The following is a 15,386-nucleotide window of genomic DNA, read 5'->3' as shown; positions in this document are numbered from 1 at the left end:
TAGCCATTACACTAACTGCTGGTCCCACAACCTGGAATTTAGAAGACCTAAAGAACTGATCAGTTCAAGGGCCAGTAGGTGGCATGGTAGTTAAGGCACAACTCCCACGTGGCTGACTGCATTTGAGTCCCAGATGTGGTGGCTTGAAAATCACACTGGGACCAGCAGTCACCTCCTGCCAGTGGGTGAGTTCTCGCTTTCCCTCTTATTCTCTCTCTCCTGTGAGCACATACACCCTATGCCAACAACATTTAAAAAAAAAAAAAATTGGTCAATCTGGTTAAAAAAAAAGTAGTCAAAGTGCCAGTCATGGTGGCCCAGTAACACAACGCTCTGTGATGCTGAAGCCACTTAAGGTCCCAGGTTTGGACACCTGAGGTGTCCATGTACATGTTCATTATTCACACCCATGACCCTGGTTGGCCAAGGCTGGGCATAGATTATGGCATGAAAGACCCTGTTGTGGGTACCTTTCTCTCTTATGTAATAAATGAACTTAAGTGAAAAAAAAAATAGATTGTCTAAACTGATTGGAGAGGTAAGAATGCTTTGTCACTGTGGGTACCAGCCCTATGGAGACATCGACTGAATGGCCAGGGATGTTGAGGAAGGATGATGATGACCAGCCTCTCCGGTTCACTTTCATACACACAGTATTGCTTAGTCTTTACAATGATGCTGTACAGTATGTATGTTAACTCCCTCCCAAGGATAAAGAAACTGTCTCAGGGTAGTCAAATATGTCAAACCCCAAAACACACTAGCTCTTTGCATCTCAGCTGAAATTCAAACCTAGGTCTTCTAGTACTGCATCGTTATTTTATGCTCTAGCCCCACATCTGTGCAGGGCTCTCTGGTTGCAGATGACTGTGAGCCTTGACTCTCTTGAGAGAAGTGCTGGGCTTTAAACTAGTCCTGGGATAGTGAGGACAACCCGTTGTTTCCTTGCTGTTGTTCATCGGTTGTGGGTGGTTTTTATACTCTGTTGAAGCTATATCCAGCAAGTCCAGAACATGAAATAAAGGAGTGATAGTATTATTATTATTAATTATTATTTTGGAGAGATTTTTGGTATAGGGCACGTGTGCTCACCAGAAAGAAAGAGACAGAAAGCAAGAAATCACTCCCCCAGAGGGGATGGCCATGCGCAATCCCTTCTCCTCTCAGGATCTTGGGCATGCATGCACACGCGCCTGGCGTGAGTTTAAGCCACTGGGTCCAGGACTCGAACCGTGGTCGACTACATGGGAGTCCAGCGACATAACCATTACACTATCTGCTGGTCTTACTTTTAATCAGAAGACTGAAAGTTCAAGTCATATGGAGTAGCTAAGTGCGAAGGCCAAGCCTTCCAGCTCTCATTTAGACAACCATTGATTCAAAGTTTCCATTTCTTGGAGTCTACCTTTTGCTGCCATTTGAACTTTATTCTAACCACCTAGGAAATAGCAGCGAATGAGAATTTCCATGAGCCTGTCAGGAACAATGTTAGACCATTTGAACAGATAAAATCACAGTAGCATTTTCAATTAAAGACCAAGAGCAGTAACACAAATTTCACTACAAATGATGTAGCTGAAATTGAGTATAACCTTAATCACATTTAGATTCAGGGAATGGGCTACTGTGATAAGCTTCAGCTTTGTTCAAAGAGGATTATTACTAATAATCATTAATCATTATGAGCCATAAAATCTGAAACAGAAGACTATTAAAGGAGGGGGAAAAGTATTATGTGCAAGAGTCTCATTTAGTCATATACAGCTTCCCATGGTTTGATTTTAAATTTTAATAGTGGCCGTTCTTCACTTACAGAGAGTCTATGACTAACTGACAACCAGTGGAGACACTCCAGTCTTTCCTAATAATTAAAAAAAGAACACACATGTGCATGCACACTTAAAAATGCAAAGATGGTAAAGTTTATAATATATGTTTTTAATCACAATTTTTAAAAGTCTCACACATTTGTGATGATTCATTATCTCTTTTGGATTTCCCACTTCTGATGAAAAGGAAGCATGTATTTTAAGACTTATTTTTTTTATTTAATATAGGACTATATAAAATGAAGAGTGAAAGTATTTTCCGTTCCAAATTGAACCCAACAAGCATTCATTAGTAGTGTGTGTTTTTTGTGTAATATTTCAGTTCTTTTTCTAGAACACATATTTCGCTATTTCTGGATGAGGAAAGTGCAGTGATGATAGCTGACGTGTGGAAACAACCCAAGTGTCTATAAACAGATGATTGGATAAACAAATGCGCTATGTACGTTCAATGGGATATTAGCCTTAAAATGGAATGAAATTCTGATTCATGTTCCATCATGAGTGAACCTTGAAGACTTTATGCTAAATGAAATAAGCTGTAATGCCTTGCAACCATGAAGGTCTACTTCTTGCTCATGTTACATGTCTTTTCACAGGTTGGCTATGACTCTACCACATCCTCTTCAGTTTTGGATCCGGGATGAAGGAGCTATCCTTATCTGGGATGTTGTCGTTCTTATGTCAAAGAAAATGAGAAGACAGTGGAAGCATGAGACTCTTAAAGTTTCTGCCAAAGCATCACACTTCATTTTTATTTTACGTTTTGTTGACATAGTTTATCACATGACTTAGCCTGACATTATTGGGGTGAGAAAATGTAAGAGGCAGTAACGACTGGGTTGTTGGAAAAGTCATGACACATTTTTCTATTTTTTACATAGAAAAATGTATTATGGCTTCCAGTGACCCCTATTTGGGAACTATACTCTAGGACTGCAGTCAGAAATGTTATACTTGCCTGTAGTCAAGGCGGAAAGGAAGCACGTATACATGTGAGACTTTTCTGTGAGCTGATGCAGGGTCTGGAATCACACTGTCTAAATGAGGCAAGAGCTTTGAGCCTTAATTTGAGGCTTATCTCATATCCCAGCACCTGCCTAGGCTGAATTACAGACCAGAGAAACCATTTGACAGGAAAGAACGCAGAAGGATAAAGCTCCCTAGATAAGCTCTTAAACATAAATTACAAAGCACTTGAAGTGGCCTAGCCCTATAAGCGAGAACCTACAAATCTAACAAATAGAATTTATATCAAGAAATTGAGGGACCAGCAGTTAACGTAATGGCTATGTCACTGGACTCCCACGTAGTCAACCACAGTTCACGTCCTGCACCCGGTGGCTTAAAACTCACGCCGGGCACATGTGCGTGCGTGCCCAAGATCCCAAGAGGAGAATGGAGGAGAAGGGATTGCGGCATGGCCATCTCCCCTGGGGAGTGATTTCTCACTTTCTGTCTCTCTGTGTCTCTATGTCTGTCTGGCGAGCGCACATGCCCTAAAAACTCTCAAAAATAAATAAATAAATAAATAAATAAATATAAAAATAAATTGAAATAATAGGCCAATTCAAAAGACTTTAAAATAAGTATGTTTAAAATGCCTATAGCTGTAATAGAGGGACTGATATAAGTAAAATAAGATCAGAAGGCAATGAAACAAGAACAGGTGGGCATAGAAAAAATAGTTATTGAAATAAAAAATTACTAGGCTATACATATTTAAAGAGAGACTTAGTTAAAAGATGGAATTGAGGAAAACTCTTAAGAGTGTAAAACAGGGAACCAGCAGATGGCGTAATGGTTATGTCGCTGGACTCCCACATAGTCTACCATGGTTTGAGTCCCAGACCCAGTGGCTTGAAACTCATTCTGGGCTCGTATGTGCATGTGCCCAAAATCCTGAGAGGAGTATGGAAGAGAAGGGATTGTGGCGAGACTATCCCCCTTTGAAGGGTGAGTTCTTGCTTTCTGTCTCTCTGTCTCTCTGGCGAGTGCACATACCCTATAGCAAAAATCTCTCTTTAAAAAAAAAAAAGTAAATTCTAGATCAATTAAAAATCTGAGGGACCAGCAGATGAAGCAGTAGTTATGTCACTGGACTCTCATGTAGTTGACCGCAGTTTGAGTCCTAGACCAGGTGGCTTGAAACTCATGCTGGGCACATACACGTGCATGCCCAAAATCCCAAGAGGAGATTGTCGGAGAAGGGATTGCAGCATGATCATTCCCCTGCAGGATGATTTCTTGCTTTCTGTCTCTGTCTCTTTCTGTCTCTCCAGCAAGCAAAAATCTCTCTCTAAAAAAATTTAAAAATCTGAGCATGGTCAAATTAAATAATAATAATAGGGACCAGCAGGTGGCATGGTGGCTAAGGTGATGGACACTTCCACATGGCAGACCACGGTTTGAGTCCCCGACCAGGTGGCTTGCTTTCTTAGTTTCCCTCTCTCTCTCTTCCTCTCTCTGTGTCTTTCTCTGCTCAAGTTAAGAATAAATTAATGAATAAATAAAATTAAATAAAGCAATTATTTTAAAAATTAATAATAAATAAAAAGAAATAATTCTTTTAAAAAATGTATTAATCTAATCACTACATCAGTAGGCTCAAAGAAAAACACTATCATTTCACTAAATCTAGGTAAGGCATTTAGCAAAATTTAGCACCCACTCATGATAAAATTTCTGGGCAGCCTGGGAATGAAAGAGCCTTTGGAACGTGACTATGGCTGCCTCCCAGAAGCCCATAGTAAAGTTGTTCTCTGTGGTTGAACTTCTGAAACATTTTCATGGAAGTCGGGAGTGTGACGAGGAAGCCTAGGGTTATTGCTACAGCATAGCACTGGGTTAGCAGGGCTAGTCCCACACTACAAGAAAACCCCAGAAGTGGTAGAACTGAGATGGGTGTTTGCAAGGTGACTGAATTCAAGCTGAACACAAAACAGTAACTTTTCCTTGTAGGAGAAATAACTAATTAGAGCATGTGTAACACAATGTTAGAGAGAGAGCATTTACATTAGCAAGACAAATAAGGTACTTAGAAAATGCCAGCTCCTATTTAAAAGCTATAAAAACATCTTTAAGGATACATAAGAAGAGCTAAATAAACCATGTTTATGGAAGAGAACACTGGGAAGTCTCAAAGTGCCAATTCTGCCCAGATTGCTTTATAAATTCAACATGACCTAACAAAAATGCCCAATAAATGTTTTGGGGGAGCCCTTTGGCAAATACTTCTTAAATTCAAATGGAAGATAATGACTATGACAATCCAAACCCAGTTCTGAAAAAGGAGAGTAAGTGTCAGAAACCAAGGTGTAAGTCTAGAGTACTTAAAACAGTGGATATTGATGCAGAATCAACCCCTAGGTGAATGCAACAGAACACAGGGCCCATAAACAGTTCAAATTTTGTGAGGTCTTGGTACATGAACAGCATGGATTCACAAATCAGTGGCAAAGGGTGAATGTGTAATATGTGGTAGGAGAACTGATTTTCTATAACAAAACAAAAACAAATCCTTATCCAGTTCCAGCCTGGTGCAGTCCATTGTGTGCTGCGGTGCTAAAAGCCACCAGGTTGACCCCCGTTTGGATCCCCAGATTGGCCTGAAACACTCGAAGCACCTGTGTGGACATCCAAGATCCCAAGAAGCTGAAGGGCTGTGGAAAGGGAATTGCAGTATTTTGAGACCCTGCTGCGGGTTCTCACTCACTCATGTGTGTAAATACATGCATGCGTGTTCTTTCATGAAGTAAATTCCAGGTTAATTAAAAATCTGAGCATGAAAAAGCAAAACTTGGGAACCAGCAGTTAGCGTAATGGCTATGTCGCTGGACTCCCATGTAGTCGACCGCGGTTCATGTCCCGGACCCGGTGGCTTAAAACTCACGCCGGGCGCGTGTGCGTGCGTGCCCAAGATCCCGAGAGGAGAATGGAGGAGAAGGGATTGCGGCGTGACCATCCCCCTTGGGGGGTGATTTCTCGCTTTCTGTCTCTATGTCTCTGTCTGTCTGGCGAGCGCACACGCCCTACAGTGAAAATCTCTCCAAAAAAAAAAGAAAAAGAAAAACTTTTTAAAAGCTGTTTTATGATGATGATTCATAATAAAGCGTGAGTACACACATGTCTGAGTGAGGGGGAGAGAGAGATGGGCGGGATCTGATCATGCTGTGTTCCCCTTCCTCTGCGCCTCTAGCCTGTTACATTTTGGGCACTCAGGGGGATAGCTAGTGTTTGCAGGCCGACCTGGCCCAGAATTCTAATCGAGGTCACCATGTGAGATCCAGCTTCTCGAGCCGCACGTTACCAGAATTCCATAGAGCCAACCCCCCAAAATTTTCAAACTCGCGAAAGGCCAGCCATGGTGACACCGTGGAACTGTAACACTCCATAATGCTGAGGCCATATAAGAAGGTCTGGGTTCGCGCCCCGAGATTTCTCTCCATGCCTGATGTGTGCACGTGACAGGCTGGCTGGGGATAAGATCACAGTGTGAAGACGCTGTAAGAGGGTGCCCCTCTTTCTCTCTTGAAATAAACAACAGAAAGAAACAAATAAAAGGAAAGTATTTGTATGAATCAGGTTTTCCAGAGAAACAAACAGTTGCATACATTTCTTTTTTTTATTATGGGAATCAGCTCACATGATTTTGGGGGCTGAGAAGTCCCACCGTCCGCTGTCTGTAAACAGGAGAAGCAGGAAAGCCAGTGGTATAATTCGGTCTAACCCCAAAGGCCTGAGAACCAGAAGCTTTGATGTCCAAGAACAGGAAAACATGGATGTCTCAGCTCACGGAGGGAGAGCAAATTTGCCCTTCCTTTGTTTTTTTCTGTTCTGTTCAGATCAACAGACAACACTGTGCTCTCCCACCTTGAGAATGAACTTGAGTCTACTGATTGAAATGCTAATCTCTTCTGGAAACACTCTTACACTCTTGGAAACATCCTTGGAAATACTGTTTTTTGAATTAGAATTTTTTCTTCATTAATGATAGTACATATGTGCCTGAGAGAGAAAAGCCTCTTCCGTGGGGTGTGGTTCCATCACGACCTCCTTCCTCCAGTCCCCTCTCTTGTTGGATCTTGGCCTCACCAGTGCTTATCTGTGTGTTTCAGGCTGACCAAGCCAGGGATTCGAACATGCTGGATCTGGCCTCTCTCCAGCATGACATTACCTCTATGTCATGGAGCCGGCCTGGAAATAATGTTTTACCAGCTATCTGGGCATCCCACAGCCCAATCAAGTTGACACATAAAAGTAACCATTGCAGGGCCAGCCCTCTGGCTTTGCAGTTAAGGAAGCTGAATCCCACATAGCTGACTATACAGTTTGTGTTCTTATCTAAGTGGCTTAAAAACCATGACAGGCGGGGTCAGCAGGTGGCGTGGTGGTTAAGGCAGTGGACTCCCACGCTACCAATCGTGATTCAAGTTCAGGACCTGGCAGCTTGGAAATCATGCCAGGCATGTGTGCATGTGTACCCACAATCCCAGGAGGAAAGTGAAGGAGAAGGGATTGTAGCATGGCCATTCCCCATGGAGGATGATTTCTCACTTTCCCTCTCACTGTGTCTCTCTCTGCCTCTCTGGTGAGCATACTCGCCCTACGGTAAAAACCTAAAAAAAAAAAGTCCAGGTGTGTCTGTGTGTGTGCTCACACACTCAAAATCTTAACAGGATGAAGAAATGGAGGACAAAGGATTGTGGCATGACCACGCTCCAAGGGGAGGTGCTCTCTCTCTGTCTCTGGTGAGCACACACGTCCTCTAGAAAAAAAAAAAAAGAGCTCCCCCCCATTATTAAATTAGATCAGACTCATAAAATAGAGTTTTGTTTTTAGGTGTTTTTTTGGGGAGAGATTTTCACTATAGGGCGCGTGCGCTCGCCAGCCAGACAGACAGAGACAGACAGACAGAAAGCGAGAAATCACCCCCCAGGGGGGATGGTCACGCCGCAATCCCTTCTCCTCCATTCTCCTCTCGGGATCTTGGGCACGCACGCACACGCGCCCGGCGTGAGTTTTAAGCCACTCGGTCCGGGACGCGAACTGTGGTCGACTACGTGGGAGTCCATACGCTAACTGCTGGTTCCCAAGTTTTGATAAAAAAAAAAATTAAGTAGACATAGGGACCAGCAAATGGTGTAGCAGTTACATTGCTACACTCCCATATGACCAACCACAGTTCGAGTCCTGAACCCAGTGGCTTGAAAGTCACACCTGATGCATGTGCATGCATGTGCGTGCATGCCCAAGATCCTGGGAGGAGAATGGAGAAAGGACTGTGGTATGGCCATCCCCTCTGGGGGGTGATTTCTCGTGTTCTCTCTCACTGCTTTTGTTTCTCTCTCTCTTTGGTGAGTGTAGAAATAAGAAAAAAGTGTCCAGTCCCACCCTTCAAAGCAACCACAGAGGGAGCAGCTGGCGTAATGGCTATGTAGTTGGACTCCCATGTAGTTGATCATGGTTCGAGTCCCGGACCCAGTGGCTTAAACTCACGCCAGGCGCGTGTGCGTGCGTGCCCAAGATCCCGAGAGGAGAATGGAGGAGAAGGGATTGTGGTGTGGCCATCCCCTCTTGGGGGGGGGGGTGGTGGTGGTGATTTTCTGTCTTTCTGTCGTCTCTGTCTTTCTGGCAAGCACATATGCCTATAGCAAAAACCTCTCAAAAGAAAAAAAAAAAAAAGCAACCACTAAACACTGGAATGGACATCCTTCTGGACTGTCTTCCATGAGAAGGCTTAGGCTTAGCTTTTCATTGTAAGCACACAGGACATCTGATGTTGTCTACCACCTTTATGCCTAGTAGCACAATACTTTCTTACATTGTATCAGTTTTTGTCAACCTAATTTTTCAACTTTAATTTTTTGAATATGTAACCCACAATTCCGAAGTTGATACTACAGTATGTAATACTTGGATGTATATGTAAGCTTTGGTCTCTTTTCTCCTAATCCCTCTCTCCTCTTATAAGTAACTATTCTTTATTCATCTACGATTTGTCTTTCTAGTACTTATAAATATTATTATCTCCCCTTCCTTTCCACATGAAAGGTAACATACACTGGACCCTGTTTTATCTTCCAATTATGTCCTGGGGACCATCCCACATCACTGATCTGAATTCTTCCTCGTTGCTTTTTATGGCTGTCTAGTATTCCTCTGTGTGACTGTATTTTTCGTTTATTTAATGAATTTCTTAAACAATGGATATGGTTAAGATTCTTTTCATATTTTTACTATATGTAGTAATGCCCTAATGAGGGATGTTGGGTACTTGTGATTTTTAATGGTTCCAGAACGTGCCTGACCTTGTCCACGCTTTGGCTTTCAAGACAGTTGCAGGAAACTCCATCCTCTGCCTCCTGCTCAGAATTCTCGTGGCCAGACTATGAATCATGCTCAGTGACTCCAACCTCAGTCTGCCCCTCCCTGAATTTGAGGTTTGGTCAGAGAATCTCCAGCCCTGTCTGTGCCTACCTGCCTTCTGGAGGAAATGAAGTTACACCACAGTTGATTTTGTCATTCCCCAGGTGTTTTTTGGTTGATTAATTTCACTTTTATTATGAAAATTTAAAACACACAGGAAAAATGAACAAATAGGACATGAAATCCCAATACCTCCTATCACCTAGGTTCAAAAATTCTTGGGAACCAGCAGTTAGCGTAATGGCTATGTCGCTGGACTCCCACATAGTCGACCGCGGTTCGTGTCCCGGACCCGGTGGCTTCAAACTCACGCCGGGCGCGTGTGCGTGCGTGCCCAAGATCCCGAGAGGAGAATGGAGGAGAAGGGATTGCGGCGTGACCATCCCCCCTGGGGGGGTGATTTCTCGCTTTCTGTCTCTATGTCTCTCTCTGTCTGGCGAGCGCACGCGCCCTACAGTGAAAAATCTCTCCAAAAAAAAAAAATCTTAACGCTTTGCTATATCTGATACATCTGTTTTTCCTGATATGTTATAGACATTGTAGAAAACATTTTAGGGAGGTGGTATAGTGGTTATGACATTGGACTCCTATATGGCTGACTGTGGTTCAAATCCTGGACCCAACAGCTTGAAAAATCATGCCAGGCATGTGTGCATGTATGCCCAAAATTCCAAAAGGAAAACGAAGAAGGGATTGCAGCATGGTCATCCCCCCTTAGAGGACGATTTCTCACTTTCCCCACTTGCTGTCTCTCCCTCTTTCTGGTAAGCACACACGCCCTATGGCAAAAACCTTTAAAATTTGTTTTAATTCATTTATCTATCTATCTATCTACCTATCTATCTATCTATCTATTTATTTATTTTGTTTTGATCAGAAAGGGAGAGAGTGAGAGAGAGAGAGTGATAGAGTGAGAAAGCAAGCCTCCAGGTCTGGGACTCAAACCTCAGTCGGCCATGTGGGAGTCCAGTGCCCTTAACTACCATACCACCTGTCAGCCCCAAAAAACTTTTAAGAAATGTATAGGCAGCATGATGTTTCACATATAAATATTTGTGCATACAATCCAAAAACTAAGGACACTGTCCAACAAAAGCACCATTACCATGTCTGACACACTAAACAGTAAAAAAGTAAAAAGTACTTTCCTAATTTCTAGTACCTAGTCCATATTCAACAATCCCTGATTGTTCCAAAAAAAAAAAATACCTTTTTAAATTTTTGTTTATAACCAGACAGTTACCCATCCACTGACACCCAGGTCCCGGAGGAAGGAGACTCTGGAGTTTCACGTTGTGGCCAGCAATGGCGGGAGCAAAGGCCCATGGAGAAGCAGAGACTGGAGAGAGGAACCAGGTGACATGAAGGGGCAGAGAACTGTGGACCCTACAGCATGAAGACCAGATGAAAGACCAGCCCCTGTGCCCCAAATACACAGAGGAAGGTGGAAAGGAAGGCCTCTGGAATTCAAGCCCATTACCAATTTCCGGCATTTAGCCTCATTTCCTTAGGCATGAGCATCAGTACATCTCAGCTTCATTCAAACTGAACTGATGAAAGGATTCAGTAATTTCAGATGCTCTAATTGTTATGAATAAAGAGATCCCAACAGAGTCTGCTGTATCCATGGCAGAAAATATTAGGGGCCAATTTTTAAGATATTAATATGAGCACTTGGCACCATAAAAACATCTTTATTGATTGAATTAATCAAAGACAAGAGATCTAAATGTTTAAAAAAAAAAAAAAAGAGACAAGTGTGTTCTCCACATCCACTTTCTTGATTAATGAGGAGGCTGAGAAAAACAGCATTTTTTAAAAGAATTATTTAATTTTATTTACTCATTTATTTTAATTTGACCAGAGAGAACAGAGAGAGAGAGAGAGAGAGAGAGAGTGAGAAAGCAAGCCACCAAGTCCAAGACTTGATATGCGGTCCACCATGTGGGAGGGTGCAGTGCCTTAACCACCATGCCACCTTGTGGGAGGGTGCAGTGCCTTAACCACCTTGCCACTTGCTGGCCCCAGGAAAACAGCATTCTTAGGAAGCCTAGAGAGAGATTTGGGCTGTTGCTGCTACCTCCTTATCTCAGAGTTCAATCCTTGGTCCCCAGCCTGATTGTAAATAAACCACTATGGAGGATACTATTGTAAACTAGAAGGTACTAGGAGCAGAGTGTGAGTTTGTGTTAATTAGCTGTGAATTATGGGTGTCAGCTTGCCCTGGGTCCTCGGGCACTCAAGGGCCTGTCTCAGTCACCGAGTGAGGACAGTGTCTGTCCTGGACTTGGAGGAGGGCAGGCTTGCCTGGAGGTTTTCAATAGCACAGTGTTGGAGATTGTGCTCTGAGTCTCCTCTCATACTTAATAAAGACACAAACCATAATGAGGCAAATAGGCTCTGTATTTGGAATGCAAATCTGGCCTGCAGAGCCACATCCTGGCAGAGCTGTTGGGAGGAAAACAGTCAGAGCAGCTCTCACCAGAAGAGTCTTTCCCGAAGATTCCCCAGGAGAACCTGGAAGCTCAGCCTGTAGCACTTTGCCTCGGAATGAGGGGGTTGGTGGCGACCTGGGGGAAATCCCAAGCCAAAGTTGGACTGCCTGGAGAAACAAATAGGTGTCCCCAGGGAACCTTGCTGAAAAGAATCCAAATTGGATACTCAGAGAAAATGAGAGAAAATGAAAATGTAAGTGAATCAATCATGGTTTTAGACAGATTTGGAGCTTGAAAGATAATTCGGCTGGCAAATGCTGGCCCCAGAACTGCTGTAATAGCTCACTAAATATTCCTTAAAGTTTTTGAGTCATCTAAAAGAAATGGGCCTTCCTAAGGAATGAACAAGAAGTTCACTTTGACAGTTCTGAGAAAGGCGAGGAGCTGCTTCACTAGACCAAAGTGGCCTCATTCAGAGGAGCATGATGAACAGCCCTGAGGCCTTTTCTTCTTGGCTATTTTCTTCCTCCTGATCATTCATGTATTTCATGACTTCTTATTCCTGCATTCACTTTTTCTCCCTGGGGATAGGGTCACAGAGCAATCAGGGATACATCCAGGAACAGAATATTAAAGGCGCCATTCCTTGTTCCACATTAGAGAGAGAACATTGTAGAACCATAGAAAATGAAGCAAATCATTCACCTAGGACGCTCAGAATAGATCATTCCCTGGGCTTTGCATCTGCCATTCATAAATGAATCCAGAGCTTTTCTGAAGGAGCTTAAAAGATTTTATTCCTAATCCATTTTTTTTCCTAGAGCTTTGGAAATATGGCTCTGTAATTTAATGATTACAGGAGATGAGTGAAAGAATGAACTAAATAAGATAGCATCAGCTTGCTTGGTAATGAAGGGCCACATTTTCCAAATATAGAGCAAAATCCAATTGTGCTGCTATTGTTCATAAATGTTTCCTGCGTGACATTCCCATGAGAGGGCCAGTAGGGACACATATATCTCCTTTTGCATATAAAGAGCCTTCCCCTTGGCTCTTGATGAAGTTCAGGGAGGTAAACCCCAAAGGTCAATTTCTCTACGTCACTCTCACTACCCTACACAATAGTAAATGTTGCTGATAGAGTAAGTGTAGGCTAAGATAAGCCATAACCCAAAACAACTAATAATAACCACTAGTTATCATTAGAGACAGAAACCCCCGAATTCACCAGGAACTTGCATTAACAAATACATATGTGAAATGTGATACCAAGTGGCCAGCAGATGGAGTAGCGGTTACATCACTGGACTCCCACACAGCCGATGGTGGCTCAAGTCCTAGGTTCGATGGCTTGAAACTCGCCGGGTGTGCGTATAAGTGTGTCCAAGATCCCAGGAGGAGAATGAAGAAGGGATTGTGGTGTGACCAGCTGCCCTGGGGGAGGGGTGACTTCTTGTTTTCTCTCTCAGTATCTTTGTCTGTCTCTCTTTCTAGCAAATTTACGTACCCTAAGGCAAAAAATTCTAAAAAAAAAAAGAAAGTGATGCCACGGGCCAGGTGGTGGTCCAGTGGAAATGTAACTGAACTCAAAGAGGAAAGGTCTTGGGTTTGTGTCCTAGGACCTCCCCAAACATGCTGGGCATTTTGCAGCTGAGACTGGGGGTAGGTCATGGCATGAAAACCCTGTTGGAAGTGCCTGTCTCGCTCTCTTTTTCTCTGTCTCTTATGGAAGAAATGAATAAACTAAAAAAAAAAAAAAATTATGTCACACAAAGTACAATGATATCCTGGATCAGATCCTAGACAATGAGAGGACCTGGTGGAAAAAAACTAGTGAAATACAAAGTCTGTAATTTAATCATTGGAATGTTAATTTCTTAGTTTCGACAAATGCACCATGGTTGGGTAATGTATCAACATGAAGATATACTGGGTGAAGGGTGTATAGAAACTCTCCATTCAATCATTGCAACTTTTCTACAGATTTAAATTTATTCTAAAATACAGAGGTTATTTCAAAAGAAGTGAGACCACATTTTTATTTGTTGTTGCTGGGAGTATAAATGGGTACAGATGTTCTGACACTGCTCATCAAGAACTTTAGAAATGTGCATGCTTCTGGATCAGCAGATGGTGTAATGGTTACATCACTGGACTCACAAGTAGTCAGCTGCAGTTCAAGTCCCGGACCCGGCGGCTTAAAACTCACACTGGGTGAGCATGTGTGTCTGCCCAAAATCCTGAGACGAGACTAGAAGAGAAGGGATTGTGGCATGGCCATCCCCCCCGGGGGAGGTGATTTCTCAATTTCTGTTTCTTTGTCTCTCCAGCCAGCACATGCACCCTATAGCAAAAACCTCTCTAAAAATAAATGTTCATGCCCCTTGTCCATAATTTCATTCCTAGGCATTTGTCTTAAAGCAATAGCTCCAGGCAAAGTTATGGACACCAAGGATTTATGAAGTTAATTTGACAGTGTGGAAAAACTGTTGCCAAATACTGCTGAGAGAAAAAAGCAGGTTACAAAGTAATTTGTGTGGTATGATCTCATTTTTTTTTAAGTTTCTTTCTTCCATGGGAGAGAGAGATAGAGAAAGAGAATGGAGAGAGAGAGAAAGAGAGAAAGCACTCCCAGCAGGGTCTTGACACCACAATCCGTCCCCCGTTTCAGGCAGCCCTGGATCCTGGCCACAAACATGTCTGTTGTACTCTCTCTGTTCTCAGACTGAAAACCTCTCCTTGTGGGTCAGCCTTGGAGAGTGACATACTTTACTGCCGCATTACCATCCAACCTTGATCTAGTTTTTTTTTTTAGAGACTTTTGCTATAAGGCATGTGTACTCACTGGAGAAACAGAGAGACAGAAAGCGAGAAATCACCCCCCAGGGGGATGGCCATGCTGCAATCCCTTCTCCTCCATTCTCCTTCCAGGATCTTGGGCATGCACACTCATGTGCCTGGCGTGAGTTTTAAGCAAGCCACCAGGTCCGGGACTCTAACCTCCATCAACTATGTGGGAGTCCAGAGACATAACCATTGCACCATCTGCTGGTTTCCTTTTTTTTTTTTTTTTTTTAAGATCTATGGGGTTAGAAGACTAGAAGATATGCTGAGTCATAAATAGTGTTTTTTTTCTAGGTGGGTTAGATTGTTGGGTACTATAGACTGAATTGTGTATTCTTCATCCCCACAAATTCATATGATGAAGCCCTAACTCTCAGTGTTCCTGTATTTGGAGATAGGACACATAACAGGTAATTAAGGCTGAAGGAAGGCATAAGGCTCCCAATCCAATAGGCTCAGTGGCCTTATAAATGGAGGAAGAGGACTCGTTTTTGTCTGTGTGCACACTAAGGAAAGCCATGTGAGCACACAGTAAGAAGGTCGCTATCTGCAAGCCAGGAAGAGAGCCCTCACTGAAAACTCAGCCCCGCTGACACTTCAGTCTTGCACTTGCAGTCTCTGGTACTGTGAGAACATAAATTACTGTTGCTTAAGCCACCCAGTGTGGGATGTTCAAATTTTTCTTGCTTTTGCTCTCTTATTTTTCTGTAGTAAATTTGAATTGCTTTATTATTTAAAGAACAATAAATGTGAAAATGTATTCGTAAGGCTTCACTTCACTATTGGCAAAAGACACACAATTTTCTGTGTCTCCTTTGGAAAGAAGAGGCAAAATCACCCAGAGATTATC

The 15,386-nt window shown here is 42.8% G+C and overlaps 1 long non-coding RNA gene across 1 annotated transcript in view; it reads left to right on the top strand.

The window, feature by feature from the left end:
• The window catches only part of LOC114009459 (uncharacterized), a 35,571-nt gene extending 32,519 nt beyond the window's left edge, over positions 1-3,052 (top strand). The window contains exon 3 of the long non-coding RNA XR_003550865.1: positions 2,429-3,052. This is a non-coding gene — a long non-coding RNA (uncharacterized LOC114009459). The remainder of the gene's footprint in view (positions 1-2,428) is intronic.
• The last annotated feature ends 12,334 nt before the right edge of the window (positions 3,053-15,386 follow it).

The sequence above is a fragment of the Tupaia chinensis genome, unplaced genomic scaffold (assembly GCF_000334495.1).
Source record: "Tupaia chinensis unplaced genomic scaffold, TupChi_1.0 Scaffold000050_1, whole genome shotgun sequence".
Lineage (NCBI taxonomy): Eukaryota > Metazoa > Chordata > Mammalia > Scandentia > Tupaiidae > Tupaia > Tupaia belangeri.
This window is presented reverse-complemented; position numbering and strand designations above follow the sequence as displayed.